Genomic DNA, 17,257 nt, shown 5'->3' on the forward strand with positions numbered 1-17,257 from the left:
ATATGAGAAACAGTTTATTTTGTTGTGGAGTAATAAAGTTGTCATTGGGAATGTGAACAGAAAAAATTAAAAAAGAGAATTATATTCTGAGACCATAGAAAAATGACACTAAATAAAAAGTCCAGCATTCTGAATTTGAGGTCCTGCTTCCCAGACATAGAAAGCTCAGGAGAAAAAAGCAACTCAGTTACCTATATACCAGCAACACTTTTATGAGAGAAAAAAATTACATCTGGATTGAGATTCTCTCCTGATGATTGTGCCAATCAGTACCGCAAAATCTGAGGAGATGCCATGATTCCAGAACAAAGCTGTCCACATACACTTCAGGTCATGCCTGAAGATATTGTGATTATATAATACAGAATGTCCAGACTTTCAGCAGCTGATGCATTTCCCACTGAATTGGTCAAAGGAGACTGAGAATGAACTTCTCTATGAGATGATTCACTTTTGCATATACTAGAGACTATGCTGGAAAGTTCCCATCTACCAAAACCACTTCCAGCCATAGCAATTGCTGTTTGAAACTTCTTTTAAATGGTCTCCCTTTCCAGTGTACAGATGTTGTCTCAAAACCCTGCACAGTCACTATTGCCTGGATTTCAGTGTGCCTTGCATTCTCTGTATAGATTTTTTATCATCTGTGTGGAAGCAGAATCTGGGTTTCCTGAGCATTAAGAAGGAAGCCTAGAAATGGATCTGAAAGAATGGAAGCTCCAGAAACTAAAACTTGATCAGATAGTGTAAACCATACCTCTTGTACTTATTATATGTTGGATCAAACAATTATCACCAAGAGCAGCTGATTGGAAAACTGCTGCCCTCTTAGTCTGAATCCGCTGAGCCTACTTTCCAAATGACAGTAGATGGAATCAACTCCAGGAATAAAAGAGGCCAGAATGAGTCAAGATAGGTTGGTTCTTGGGTGCATTTACTTCCCTTTTTTTAAGGTGATTAGAATTGAGCAGCTTTTTTAAAAGGCAAGTTTTTCCAAAAGTGATGGAGTCTAGCCTTACCGTAGAATATTTAAATTAAGCCTTTTATATATGATAATATCAATGTATGAATTATATGCACACATATTGTTAATTGTTGGAAATCATATAATGGGCAATATATTTTTTTAATTTAATTTTTCTGATCTATTTTCTAAAAAGGCAGTTAGAGCTCTCAATTGGGAAGCATTCCTCTAATGTGCGATATAAGTAATGTTAGGCACAGGTGTAGTTTTTAACTAATTTAGTATATACAATAAAAAAAGACATATTTGAAATTTATTTTAATCACAAAACTGAATATATCAAGAGTACTATTATTATGTGACAAATATAAAATTACTAATTAAGAATATATATGCATTTAAAACTACATCCTTGCAACTCCCTCTATTTTAAGGCTCTGGCTCATCTTAATTCATAGTGGTCACATTCCATTTTGAGAATATGGCTCCTCTGACCTTGGGGAGTCAAAAAGCCTGGACTCCTTCATTCCATACAAGAGGTGTGAGAAGACACTCTTTCATCAATTCTTTTCCCAAAACCAAACAGCAAAAGTGGCACTGTCCTCAGAAAGAGAAGGAAGACCAAACAAGACAGGGTTCAAAAGATACTGACTTTTTTTTCTTTCTATGTAATGCTGAACACAGACTTATTAACATTTCAGGTGTCAGACAGCATAAAAGAGAAGAGAAAGTTCCAAGAGTGGGTGTCTCATTTTGTATATCTTTTCACAGCCTTGACACTGAAACTTAAATATATTAAAGAAAAACATCTTATTTTGCAACTTAGCCTTTGACTTAATGCCTAGGCTGTGATATTGTTTCCTCACTTGGTATGAGGTCCTGTGAGAGTTTCAGCATAAATCTGATGTGTACATGTCTGCATAAGCTAATAGTACCTCAATAATGGTCCAGACTTAGGGAAAAAAGAAAATAACAATAAGGCAACTGCTGTTTTCCACAGAATTTTCTCAAGGTATGTGACAGAATCCTGGTTTCCAATTATAATTGATGGATGAGTCACTCTAAAGCTTATTAGATCATAATTGGTCTGGTAGAATTCAGAATCAACTATGTATGACTTTAAATCCCAAAGATTTTCACTAGACCACATACTACATGCACATTTTCTTACTCTGAGACATACCAAAAAAATCAGAATCTGTGTCCATATTGTGTACATCACCAGTGGGAATAATATATTCAAGAGTATTCTTCTGAAACTTCTAGAAAGTACTTGGAATAATTTTGAGTAATGGCTGATTTCTCAATTTAGAAAATCAATAATCAATGATACATTTTTTTATGAGAATACTACAATGCATTCCACAGGCATGGTGATAAAATATTCTTTGGAAATTCTAGAAAGAGAATACTTCATCTGTGTCCCAAAAGTGAGAAAAATGAAAATTTGAAAACCCATAAAAGAGAGTGTAGAAGGATACAGCACTTTTAAACAAGATACCAGAGAATGCACTAGAACTTTCTGATTAGATTATTATCTGGGCCTTTCTATATAAGAAAATAAAGCTACATGGAACTTGAATCAATACAAAATGATTTTTGATAGACATAAATGGGAAGTACATTCCATGATTATAATATATATGCATTGATAAGACACCATCTTAAATAATCATCATCATCATCATCATCATCATCTTAAATAATTATTAATTGCAAGAATTATTCCAAATTTTTAATAGAGAAAAATATAAACAAGTCTTAGTGAAAAAAAATGAATACAAATTAATGGTAAACAACTAACAATTTAAATTTAAATAAATTCTAAGACACACCCGATATAAGTAAAGCCACCCCTGTCACGACAGTGGTCCCTGGTATAGAAATGAAAATTCAGTTCCAGCTATCAACTAAAGGAGCCATGTTTATCCTAGTTTCCTGATTACTAACACTTCTGTTAGTAAGTGAGAATAGTTTTCAATAATACAGGTGAACAACATGTAAACTTTGTGAAATATTAAGCTAACCAAGAATGGTGGCACAAACCTAAAATTCCAGTGGCTCAAGAGGCTGAGACAGAAAAAAATAATAAGTTGAAAGACAGTATCAGCAACTTAGTGAGGCTCTAAGCAACTTTGAGGGATTCTGTCTCTAAATAAATATAAAAAGTTATGGGGATGGGTATCAGTGGTGCAGTGCCCCTGGGTTCAATTTCAGGTACAAAAATATTTTTTTTTTCCTTTAAAAATGTTGTGCTTCAATTTTTCCTCACTAGTTGTTCTTGTTTATGTCTCCTAAAATTAAGTAAAAATTATCTATTGTTACCTAGTGTATCTTATTGACATTGACATATCCTATCACCTTAAGCATTATAATTACTTGAATATTTAGGTAGTGAACATATGAACAAGATAGAACAATTCAACAATGAAAAAAAATTGAAAGTATGTAAGTAAACTCCACACCTCTGGTCAATTTAATTTTGACAATTTTGTCAGAAAAATTAAATGGAGAATAAGTAGTGTCTGCCTTAAGCAAGATTGATATAAATGAATATTTATAATTCAAGTTATGTTATCGGATTTTTATGAGATTATGTACAATATTTAACATGAAATATAGTTTACACTAGGATATAAGAGCAAAAACTATAAAAATTAAGAAGAAAGCAATTACATATTTATAAATCAGATTTAGCTGTGAAGTCTTAGTTATTTATTATAAGAAATAATAAATTGGACTTGAAAAAACTTCTGTACAAAAAATAACCTCAACATGAAAGTGAAGACATAATTATAAAGTTTTTCTTTTTGTTTTCAAAGAACTATTTGTTTCAATTTATAACCTTTGCTAGAGGGCAGTCAAACCTCCTTATTGAGAAGCTGATTAAGCCCACAGCCCAAATAATTTTTTTCTTAGGCTCTCACACTCCAGCGCCAAAAGGCACACTGCATAATTATCCCATGATAAGAGACTCAACAATTGAAAAATGTTATACATCCCAGAGACCCCCAAATTTTTCAAGCTGTTAAGTCAATGATAAGTCTAAAACCTAAATGATTTATAGCACTTGACATGTACAAATTGCTGCCACAGTTTTAATTTGTTTTAGTTAGACCTTTGAATAAACCACTATTATTCTTGGCAGTATTTTTCTGTTTTTTTTTGCCTATCCAAATGCAACTGTTTTACATTATGTAAAAAAAAAAATTATTAACATTTGAAAAAATACCATAAAGTGGTAAATTCTTGGCAGTATTTTTCTGTTTTTTGGGTTTTTTTTTTTTTTTTTGCCTATCCAAATGCAACTGTTTTACACTATGTAAAAAAAAAGTTTATTAACATTTGCAAAAAATACCATAAAGTGGATCAATATGGAAAAGAAAAAATGTCAGTATGCAGAAAATTAAAAATTTTATGCCTCTTTAATACAAAAGTAAAATTAATTTGGTGGTTTCTTGGTAAAATAAAGAACTACTAGATGAGTAAGCACTTACCTCTGAAATACACCAAAAATAACTGGAAATGTGTTGAGACTGTCATTCATACAGAAATATTTATTGCTGAACTATTCATAAGAACCAAAATGTAAAATCAATGCAGGGTAAATAGATAAATGGAAACATGTAAATCCTCACAGTAGAATATTACTCAGCAATATTATCTTTGTGTTACTAGGAATTGAACTCTGGGCCTCACACATGCTAGGAAAGCAATCTACCTCTGAGCTATTATCTTAGCTATATTGAGCAAGTATGTTTCATGAAAGCACTAAATGTTACAATGAATGTGTACACGGAAACCTTAAGCTAATTGAAAGTAAGCAGAAAACTGTAATGTGTTTTACAATTAATATTATATGTAATTTTCTAAACAAGTAAATATCCATGAAGACAAAACACAGATTAGTCATTGCCAAGAGCTGTGTGAAAAAGAAACAAACAACAACAACAACAAAAACTGCTAGTGGGCACTAATTTCTTTCCATCTAAAATAGTTTGTAGAACTAAATGTTGGGGATGGCATATATGTGAATATACTAAATGATAAAGAATTACAACATGAAAATATTTATAAAGTTAATCTTAACTTGATGGGGGCTTTGCAGGAATGAATAGATAAATAATTTATGGAATGCATAAAGCAGCCTAAATCCCAGCCAGTAAAGTGTAACTGATCCTGTTCAAAGAAACATTGAGTTTTCATTATGAGATCCACTTGCATTTACGTGAATTTTACTGTGGCTTTTTTGGTTTTCCTTTGTACTTCATAATTTGTGATAAGTATATAAAAAACCTATGTCTATACATCAACCACTATTGCCAAGTTGTCAAGTTTTTAATATACTTATGTAAATAAATATACATTTTTGTGAGTGTGTGTGTGCCTGCACTGACTGAGATCAAACCCAAGATCTTGTACAAGTATGGCAGGTGTTTCACTGTTTTGCCATAATCCATGTACAAACGTGCAGTTTTAATCTTGGTTGCTTCTCTCTCTCCCTCTCTCTCTCATTCTCTCATTCATTCATTCTCTTTCTCTCTCTCTCTCTCTCTCTCTCTCTCTCTCTCTCTCTCTCTGCCCCTCACTCCCTATCTTTCTCTCACTCTGTCTATTTTGTATTCTTGGGATGCAGATGGCACCCAGGGGTCACTTACCACTGAACTACATCCCTAGTCCTTTTGATTTTTTTTTTTTTTACAGTGACAGAGGGTTTTTCTAAGTGTATTAGGCTGGCCTCCAATTTATAATCTTCCTGCATCAGCCCTCAATCCTGGGATTACAGGCATGTCTTGCCATATCTGTCTATTTATCTCTTTTTGAAAGGATATCTAATGCCAATTTTAACTTTGTATTGTATATATTTCTTATTACTAAAATGAACTTTTTATCATGCTCTAATTAACATTATGCTAATACCCTATTGATTGTTGTTGCTGTTTTATGACTGAATAAAAATTTCACATGATTAACCACTATCTTTTACTACTTCACACATGTGCTTTCTTGTTTTGCCTATTTATTTTATATAGAATATAAAATTGATCTCCCTGATGATTAGTGTGCTCAGTCTCACATACTTCTCAGTTCTCTGGGATCCTCAGCCTCCTCACTTCTGCGTTTGCTCTAGTTCACTGTTGGCAATTTCTCTTACCTCTGCTAGTACATAGGTCCTGGGTCTTACTCTAACATATCAAGACACAGATCTGTGTTAAAACAAAGAAATAAAAAAATCATCTTTATCTCATGGCAATGTTTCAGACAGAATAAAGTATGCATAGAAACAGACAGATTTATGAATAAGGAGTCACAAGGCATTTACTAAAAGACAAATGAAACCTGAGAAATAGGATCCTGGGTATAAAGTTCCCTGACATGTTATTTACTTTTAGTTATATGAGTAATTCATAAAGATGCAAATTACACAATGTATCATATATCTGTAAAACTGGCAATTTTGGAGGCCGAAGCCAGAGGATTAAAAATACAAAGCCAGCTAAGCAAGGTCATTCTATTTCCAATTGTGCTCTCTTAAAATCTAATAACTATAGGGAGAACAGTGGCACACTACTGTAATCACAGAAGGTTGAAGGTTGAGGCAGGAGGATTACAAGTTCAACTTCAGCAACTTAGTGAGGTCCTATGCAACATAGAGAGACCCTGTCTTAAAATTGAAAATGCTCAGGCTGTGACTCATTGGTAAAGTGTCAATGGGGTCAATCACCAAAACCTCTAAAAAACTAATACCCATAATTTATAAAAAATGAATGAATGAATTATCTAAAAGTTGTTTAAATTACAAAATCAGTACTTAGTACTTAAGTGAAAAAATGTGGCCTACACATTGTTTAGCCTCACTTTGAAAGGATGAAAGAAACTGAAGTTAAAATGTAAAGGACCAGGTATTGTAAAGTTTCTAAACTGCACTCAGAACCTGAAATTCCTGTGGCAGTTAAGACAATACCTGGAACTACCCATTAGATATGTGTCCAAATCCCCCCTGACCACTTAGTTGCTTAACAACCTGGAGCCTGTGCAGCTCAGGGCCTAAACCAATCAGTTTGAATGTATACCCTGCTTTAGGACTGACCTATCACTCCCGCCCGACCTGTTCCTGCCAATGAATGTGCTAATCATGTTTGAGAGTTGTTGTTTGACTTTCCTGCCCCTCATGATGATTTGCTCTGATGTATGCAAAGCCCCTGACCTCCCCCAAAAAGTGTACTTAAGCACTGCTTAACCCCTGCTCGGGGCTCTTGGCCGCTCTCCCTTCTTGAGTGAGCACGGAGCCCCAGTGCGCTGGATCTTCAATAAACCCCCTTTTGCGGTTGCATGAGTCAGTCTCTTGTTGGTCTCTTCCTCCAGTCCCTTACAACTTTTAATTTCTACTTGAAGGAGATAACTTACAGTTGAGGTGCATGATATATATTGTAAATAACTAAAGAATTGTAAGCCCCTGAGACCAGAATATATATACATTACTTTTAGTTTATTATCCAGTTTCATGAGGCCTAATTATAATAGTATAAGTTTAATAACCTGTGTTATTAACAAATATTAATTTAGTAATAAAATAAAAAACAAATTTGAAATATGTATCTTGCTTCAGGTATATATATCACTCAACAAGCACCAGGCATGATGGTGTACATCTATAATTTTAGTAAGTTGGGATGGTAAGGCCAACCAAATAAGTACAAGACTCCTAGTTATGATGGTGAATTTCCGTAATACCAGCAGCTCAGAAGGCAAAAGCAGGAAATTCTCAAGTTTAAAGGCAACCTCAGAAACTTAGTAAGCCCTTAAGCAAATTAGTAATTTCCTGTCACACACACACACACACAAAAAGCTGTGTATGGTGGTGCACGACTGTAGTCTCAGTGATTTAGGAGATTTAGCCAAGAAGATTGCATGTTCAAATCCAGCCTCAGCAAATTAGAAGAGCTATAAACAACCCAGTGAGATCCTACCTAAAAATAAAGCATAAAATCCTGGGAATGTGGCTTAGTTGATATGCACCCATGACTTCAGTGCATGGTCCCAAGAATAAAATAAAGAGAGAAATGAACAAACTAAACAAAAAGAGTTTTTGATGTGACTCAATGGTTAACTTCCTCTGGGTTTAATTCCTGATACTTATAAAAGTACAAAACCAATGGGCAATGTAGGCAGAGATAATATTGTACAATTATAGAACACTGCTAGATTTGACCCCAGTACAAAGAAAAACAAGAATAAGAAGAATAAAATAAAGAGACTCACATTTACTTAAATCAATTTCACAGAAAAATTTTTAATTTTAGTTTTTAGTTGTAGTTAAACACAATACCTTTATTTTATTTATCTATTTTTATGTGATGCTGAGGATTGAACCCAGGGCCTCACACATGCTAGGCAAGTGCTCTACCTCTGAGCCACAGCCCCAGACCCCACAGTAAATTTTTTTTAAAAAATAATAATCATTAATCAGTGCCTTAGTTAAGTTGGTAGACTTACAGAATTTACAAGAGTTGCTCCTGCACATTCAATAAGAGAAAAGCTGGATTAACTGAAATTGAATGATAGTTATTCTCAGCCCATATGAGGACTATCCATTGATGAATAACTAATGTGGCACTAAGCACATGGTAGACTACAAGATATACATGCTGTAGTTATTGATTGCACCCTGAAAAAAATGTAAATTGGTAAAATTAAACCAGGATTTTTGTAACAAGCCAAATGTATGTGTGTGGAAGATGGATAAAAATGTTAAACACTCTATTTTTTTTACATGTTTTTCTTTAGAAACCCCGAAATATGTGTCAAAGCATATAAGGAAGGATACTGAGAATGCTTCCTACATGGTGTGAGGTTTTTTGTTTTTTTTGTTTTTTGTTTTTTTTCTGATACTTGGGACATATATTCTAAATACACAGTTTTATATGTTTCTTTCAATATCCATTAACAAAGTAGAAAAATGTATATTTTTTTTTTTCTGTTTGTTAGTTCTGCTGGGCTAAACTTTCATGGATATATTCATGCTGTCATGCTAAAGGTCTCTCAAAAGATCATATTTCAATGAATGTATACTGAATAAATTTTGAGCTATGTTTCTAATGGACACATTGTAGCAACACATTAATTACTAAGCAGAATTAAACAACTCACAATCACCTAAGAAGTAGTCACACTACTACTTTCTTTATCAGATGTGATGATGACTGGAATAAATAAAATTCAGTGTTTCTCTTTTGGATGAATCAAAATTTTGTCCTTGGCCTACTCATCATAAAATGACAAATTTGAGTACAAACAGTAAAAAGTGTGTCTGAAAGTAGCTAGATTGGGGTCACATAAGATTTAAGAAATATGAGTTTATTTATTTTTAGGTACAACATAGCTACAAAAATATTAAATGTTGTAAAACACTGTCAAGGAAATGACACTAACATAATATATCAAATATTTAATTTAATATGTAATACATAAAAATCATAAACATTACCCCCAAAATCGATACCACAATGATAGTTATATACTGAATGGAAATATATTTCTCTAAGTGCAATATAGTTGTATTTGCAAGTTTAAAATAACATCAAATTAAAAGATGCAAGATGTAGTTGGGCAAGGTGGCACATGTCTGTAATCCCACTAGCTCTGGAGACTGAGGATGAAGGATTTCAAGTTCAAAGCTAGCCTCAGCAACAACAAGGCACTAAGCAAATCTGTGAGACCTTGTCTCTGAATCAAATACAAAATAGGGCTAGGTATGAGGCTCAGTAGTCCAGTAGCCCTGCGTTTAATTGCTAGTTATACCCACCACCAATCAGAGACTTTCATGGGAAACTTTGAAGAACCAATATCAATGAGGTAGAAAAGTAGAGAATGAAACCCTAAAATTGATCAAACAACATTCACTCAATAAAACAAATGATAGAAAACTAGCCAACAAATTGACCAAGTTTAAATTGAGTAGGTTAAAAAGCTGAAAATGTATCAGCCAATCTCCAAAATACAAAACAAGAGTGATCAAGATATGTATAGCAGTATAAAACCTCCTTCTCTGAAAATTAGTTTATTTTAGTTCCAAATAATAAAATGTATCCCTATTAGGTTCATAAGGAAATAATAGTTAAGGCAGAAGTCACCAGAAGTAACTAAAAGCAAAGAGAACATATGAGTGTCTAGCATAAAGAGAATAGTTTACCAAAGAACATCAATAGGTTACATCACAAAGAAACTATTATTTTGAGTGTGTGTGTGTGTATGTGTGTGTGTGTGTGTGTGTGCTGGGGATTAAACCCAGGGCCTTGTGCATGCAAAACAAGCACTCTACCAACTGAACTATATACCCAGCCCAGAAAACTGGTACTAAGAAATGAATCACAAATAAACTTACATACTATTCTGAAATTTAAAGCTCCCTGATCAACCTGTTTCTGACACTCAGAAAAGGAAGAGAAGTTTCCATCATGTTTTATAGCAACTGTGTTCAATGGACTCTTAATTACTACTTAATGCTGATCATATTTTCATGATGGAAATTTAAATACATAGATTTAATTTAAAGTAATTTCTGATTTTTAATATAACTAAAAAAGAGAATTAGACACTTATTGGAATGAAATAACCAGAAATTATTTTTACAATTTTGAATTATTTAAATACAAGACTTTCACAGTGTGAGTGACTTTGTACAAATTTCAAAGTATTTCAAAATGATGAAATAGCCATACTACCTATAAAAGCTCTAAGAGAAAATTATTCTTTGCATTTTCTCAAATCTCATGGCTTCTAGTATTTCTTAACTTCTGACCACAAATGCTTTTCTTCTGAGTTGATTGAACACACAAAACACAGAAAACAGGTAAGCCCTCTCACAGGGAAGATGGTAGTAATACAGCAGGGAAATACCCTCAAACGCCACAGGGTATGAGAACCATATTATATGATGTGGAAGACCCCTTAATAGACTGGCTCTTCCAAAGATTGTTTGTAAAGATAGAGAAAGTCAGTTCGTTAAACAAAATGAGTGAAATGGTTCTGTGCCTCTGTCGGCAAGAATAAGTTGTAAAAGAGCCACAAAAGTGAGTTCAGGACTGGGCATTACAAGAAATAGCTGACAAAATCCTGAAAACAAAAGAAAACAATAATTCAGAAAGCACTTTACTCACCTAAGCTCATTTGAGAGAATCAAATTCAGATGAACAGCAGAGGATAGAGGCACATCCAAACAGATATAACAGTATATATTTTTACTAAATTTTTATTATTGTTTCCCACAATTATAGAGTTCTAAATCACTTCAATTATCTACTTTTTCATTTTTTGGATGTTATCATTACCTTGTACATACAACTCATGTAGCACACTGAATTTACCCCTGCATTTATAAACTTATCATTTATCTTTTTCTCAACATAACTGTATATGTAAGTGTATATTTTTAGTCCACATTTCCAAGATTTTGCCATAAAAATTTCTTTGATACCACCTCCCTGAAATGCATTTTTGTCATTTCAGTTCAGTAAAACTAAATGTTCCATTCCATGTAGTTGGGAAAGAGGGGGCAATTGCAAGGTTTTTCTTATTTGACTAATTATCCATAGAATTAAAGATCAACCTCAGTGCCTCCAGAAGATTTAATTTTCACTCACCTTTCTTATACATAGTGTTTTATTTTTTATGCAAGCAACACTAATTGTTTTTAAAACATGAGTAAAAGGTTCCAAGATGCACATGGTGCTTTAGAGGTTCCCAAATCCATAGGGTGGTGGTTCTGACACCACATTACCACTGAAGCATCTTGATTGCATTCCATCTTGGTCACTGGTACTATGCTTCCACTGAAAGTGATTCATTAGTTATGAATATTGTTCTTTTTCTGTCCTCAATACTCTTGAAATTGTGTGGATAGGTGATAGGTTTAGAATCATAATTTTCAATACACTTATCATAGACTCATTTGATAAAAAGAGACACCCATATTCTAAGAAGAAGAAAAAAGACCATTTACTAAGTCCTAAATAGGTAACAGAATTATCTCTCGGAATAAAATGAAATAATAAATAAATTTGTTTCAAAAATATTTTAGTCGTTGATATATTACTGCATTAGAAAAGAGTGATGTAAATGCAATTTCAATTATTAGAGTGTGACTGAGTATTTAAAGAGTATCAAAAGCTGTGTGCAGTTGTGCAAGCCTGTAATCCTGGAGTCTTCTGAGGCTGTGGGAATAAGATTACTAGTTCAAAGCCAGACATCCTTAGCAACTTAGTGAGGCTCTAAGAAACTCGGCAAAACCTTTTTTTCTCTATAAAATATTTTATAAAGGGCTGAGGATGTTTCTTAGCAGAAAAGCATTCCTGGGTTAGGATCCTTAACAAGAGAGAGAGAGAGAGAGAGAGAGAGAGAGAGAGAGAATGAATGAATATAAAAAAGGTGGTCATTGACAAGTTTAGGGTCAAGGATTTAAACAATTTAAAAACAATAGGGGGTTAGTCCATGGAAACTCATCTAGGTTTATTATATGCTGCTTTGGAAAGTTAGTCTGCTCTCAAACATATAAAAACATATTCAGTTTTAAGGTGTTTACAGGACCAAAGAGGAGTTTTGACACAGCTTTTAGTTGACCCAGAGGCCCACTTTAGTTTGCGATTGGAATTATGCCCAGGATGTAGATCCTTAAGCTGTTTGAAATAATGTTTTTTTTTTTTATCAAGTATTCATAAAACAAGATTAAGACCTAGTATAAATCAGGCTTTGCACAGGGGAAAATGTTCAAATAACAAGTATATAAATATACACATAAACCAATATTAGAGAAGATAACATTCAGGATATTTATACCATTATATAATCACTAGGAATGTAAAAACAATGACAACAAAAGAAAAAGTGAATAAATAAAATAAATAAATAATGGAAAGAATGAATGAATAACTAAAAAGTAAAAAGATGTAATGTGACTGGAATTGTCAAGAAGATCTTGTAGCCTTGAAAAAGTGTCAAGGTACTTACTTACTGAGGAATACCTTATAAACTACCAATTCCACTTCTAGATGGGAAGAGTTAAACACAGAAGACATTCACCTGGCTCTTTCGCTTGGGAACTGTGCAACAGTTACCTTTTTCTTTCTCCCCAAATTTTATTTCTGTTTCCAAGAACACTACACCTCTACCCTCATGATGCCATGTAGACTTGTTGCATCTGAACCCTTCTACTGTTCAAGTTTTGTCTTTATTTTTTATTGCTCTTTTCCACCCTACCCCCATGTATTACACAAATTTTTTGAAATATTTATTTTTCAGTTGTAGTTGAACATGATAGCTTTATTTTATTTATTTAGTTTATGTGGTGATAAGGATTGAACCCAGGGTTTCTTATATGCTAGGTGAGCCCTCTAGAGCTGAGCCAAACCCCCAGGCCCTCCACAAATATATTTTTGTAAATAATAATAATAATAATAACAACACCAATATACACAGTATCCACCAGTCTTACATCCTGCTCCATCCATTTCCTGCCTTGTGCATGAATAACTTTGAGATCCCCTCCATTCAGACATCAATAGTCCAGAGTGCTCAGAATTGGGGTAAAATATGCCAAAAATTAGAGGTTGATTACACAACATTAAAGCTATATATAGTGGGATGCCTCTAAAGCTGAGGATAAAATAACAATTTACAGACCTCAGTAGTTAAAATAAAAGGCCTAAAATTCATAAAAATTAATAATTTTAAAAAGACAAGTTCATAAAAAGAAGAGTAAAGGGAAGAACATACTAAGCAAAAGTGAACATTTTCAAAGCACATTAAATGTACATATGCACACAGTGTCATGTGTGGGTACTTCCAATGACAAATTCAATTAAAAGAGAGATGATTGAGATAGAGCAATAAAACATTAATTGTATATAATGGTAATATATATGTATCTGTACCAAATATGCCTCATTTAATGATGGGTATTCATTGCAAGAAATGCACTCTAAACTTCTTTTTTTTAATGTCATAGTGAATAATGACATCTAGATTATTGTATTACCAAATGTTTAGACTACATATTATATTTACTTGAAGTACATCACTGAACAACAGATGATTTTACCACACATTGTTGTATACTATGAATTTATAGAAATAAGTATATACCTTATTATAATATGAATAAATAGACTTGTGTAAGTAACACAGAACCTTTATTAAGAAAAAGAAAAAGAAATAAAAATAGTTGAAATTTAGAGAAAGTTTGAAGTGCTTTTCAGAAGTAGAAATATGGCATTATTTTCAAAGAAAAACCATTGGGACAAGGAGTTTTTTTTTTTTTTTTTTTTTTTTTCTTGGAGGGGGGCAGAAACTATATTATATACTTTCTTAATACCAGAAAAATACATCATTTTCAGAAGTAATATATACTTCAATATAAAAATAAAATATAGCTGTGAATGGTATTGCACTTACAATCCCAATGACCTGTGAGGAAGAGGCTGAAGAACCAAAAATTCAAAGAAAGCCTCAACAATTTAGCAAGACCATGACCACCATCAGAAAGTTCCTGTCTCAAAATAAAATGATAAATGGCCTGGGTATATGGCTGTGGCTTAAGGGTATACACCCCTAGGTTTAATACCTAATATATATCTGTCAAAACTATAACAAGGGATTTCTTCTAGGTGGAGTGGCACAAGCCTGAAATCCCAAAACTCTGAAGACTCAGGCAAGAGGATTGTGAGTTCAATGCCGCCCTCACAAAATGAGTCACTAAAAATCCTACTGAGACCCTGTCACTAAATAACATATAAAATAATACTGGGGATGTGATTAATTTGTCAGGTGCCCCTGCATTCAATCCCAAGCATGAATAAAAGGGATTTATACCAAAAATGCCATTGTAATGCCTCTAATGCCATCTATTTGGGAGACTAAGGCAGGAAGATTAAAATTTCAAGGTCAGCATGGGCCACTTGCTGACAACTTGTCTCTATATAAGTTTAAAAAAATGGCTGGGGATGTTAATGAGTGTAATGGCAACTTTGGTTTAAATCTCAAGAACCACAAAACAGACCAGTTATTTATTTTCAAAAAGTTACACAAATATGTTAAAAATTTATAAGTGGAGCAACATTAAAATAAAAATTTTGTTCATTAAATACTACAAAGTTGGGCTGGGATTGTGGATCAGTGGTAGGTCACTCACCAGGCACATGCGAGGCCCTTGGTTCCATCCTCAGCACCCCATATCAATAAATAAAAAACATAAGGGTATTGTGTCCAGCCACAACTACATAATAAAATATTTAAAAACAAAACAAACAACAACAAAAAACATATAAAGAGAAGTGACAAAATGGAAAAACTAATAACCTCACATAAAATTAAGCATGTTTAATAAAAAAGGAAATGACACTTTTGGTTTGAAAAAATGTTCAGAAATTAAAACCTCTCAGCATTTTAACAAATTAGAAAAATACAAACTAAAATCAGATACAAAAAAAATTACACAGTATTGATTAGGACATGAAAATTATCTTGAATTAGAGAAGGAATGTATATTGCTAATATTTTTTGTGTATTCATTTAATATATATGATATTCATCAACCAGAAGCATAGCCTATAGAAATTACTGTGCTTCTGAACCCTTATAATATATAGTTACATGATAGCATAAGGTTACGACTATGTTAGCCCATGCAGTTGAAACCAGGAAAATAGGTGCAAAAAAGGAGGTACATTCAAAATAAATAAATACTATATAAGTTTGAAAAAAATTGCTTTTTTGGAATGAGACACATTTTTAGTTTTATTGAAGTTACATCCCCTTTCTCCACAAGAAAGTCTTAACTAGGCTTTTCCAGAAATCTTCACATTGGCTGATTTTAGGACTGTCAGCAAAAGAGTCTCTACAAAAGAGTGCAATGTAGATAAACTTCTAATTTTCATGTTTCTCAGTTTTACTTGGCCACTGGCCAGGAAAAAATCAGCACTCCACGTGATGGACACCCCTTACTAGTTTCTCACAAACATGTCTCCAGTAGAGTAGTTTGTAAAAATGTGTAAGCAAAGCCTCTGGCCTTGAGCTGGGGCTTCACACAGATGTCTACGTTTCTAAGAAAAGAGAAGTTACAAATTGGGCTCCATGGTAATAGCTGGAAGGGGAGGAAAGAAAGGGGAGAAAAAGCTCTCTTTTTCTCAGGTACTGTCCTTGAAGAGTTAACTTGCCCAGAAAAGTGAAAGAAAAAAAAAAAAAAAAAAGCTTTTATGTGACTTCTGCAGTCTGTGAACTTCTGAGCCCCTCCCCTTACATGCTGGATTTAAAACTCTAAAACTACCTGAATTCAGGGTTCAGGGGATTGATTGATTACAGCAAAAGCTGTGCCCTCTGAGCCTGGCTATAGGCGAATAAAACTGTTTCCTTCTATCTTCTGTGCCTTGCCTTGTCTGTTTCTACAACATCATCATATACAGTTTAATTGACAGAACAAAATATTACATAAGTATTACATAAAAGTGATATCTATGTAACATATCACATGTATAGAAGCTTTCAAATACAATATATGCACTTATCACAAAATAAAAATTTGAAGAGGACATAAAATGCTCCATTATACACACCGTGTGTGTAAATAAAACTCAAAATTACAAAAAACTATTTATCTCAGTTCAAGATATAATATCACCCCATTAAAATTTTAGTTTATTTAAAATGTTTTTCTAAAATTTATTTAGGAAAAAAAATGTAAAGTAGCCCAAAACCTCCAATTTTGAAGCCCAAATAAACTTGCTATTTTTTGTGACATTAATGTGTATTATGAAACTATATGCAATAATACAAACCATAAATCATAAATTAACCAAATATAAATCCATACATATGTCATTTTTGGCATTATTAAGAGCAATAGAAAGGCCTAAATAAAACCATCCATATTAAAAATAATATTTGTCAGGGACTAGAAGGAAATTCTCCTTCAAAGATTAGCCTGACAGCCCCCTGGGAGACATCCTGCCTGGGAGGCATCCTGCAACTACCTATCTCCCTGGAACATCCTGGTTATCAGGATCATCAGACAACTTTATCAGGATAATCAGACATCTTGCACCTGGCAGTTTTGGCACCCACATCCAGCAATTGCTGATTAGAGAGCTTCCCTATCCCCAGCATATAAATACCCCTGTGTGAACAATAAAAATTTGCAGCTTGATCAGAACTACTGTCTTGCTGTCTCCTTTTGTGTCTCTTGTCCCTTCATTCCTCCCCATCTAGGTTTGCTGCCCATGTTGATGTGTCCTGCCAATTGGG

Source organism: Callospermophilus lateralis, chromosome 7 (assembly GCF_048772815.1).
Source record: "Callospermophilus lateralis isolate mCalLat2 chromosome 7, mCalLat2.hap1, whole genome shotgun sequence".
Lineage (NCBI taxonomy): Eukaryota > Metazoa > Chordata > Mammalia > Rodentia > Sciuridae > Callospermophilus > Callospermophilus lateralis.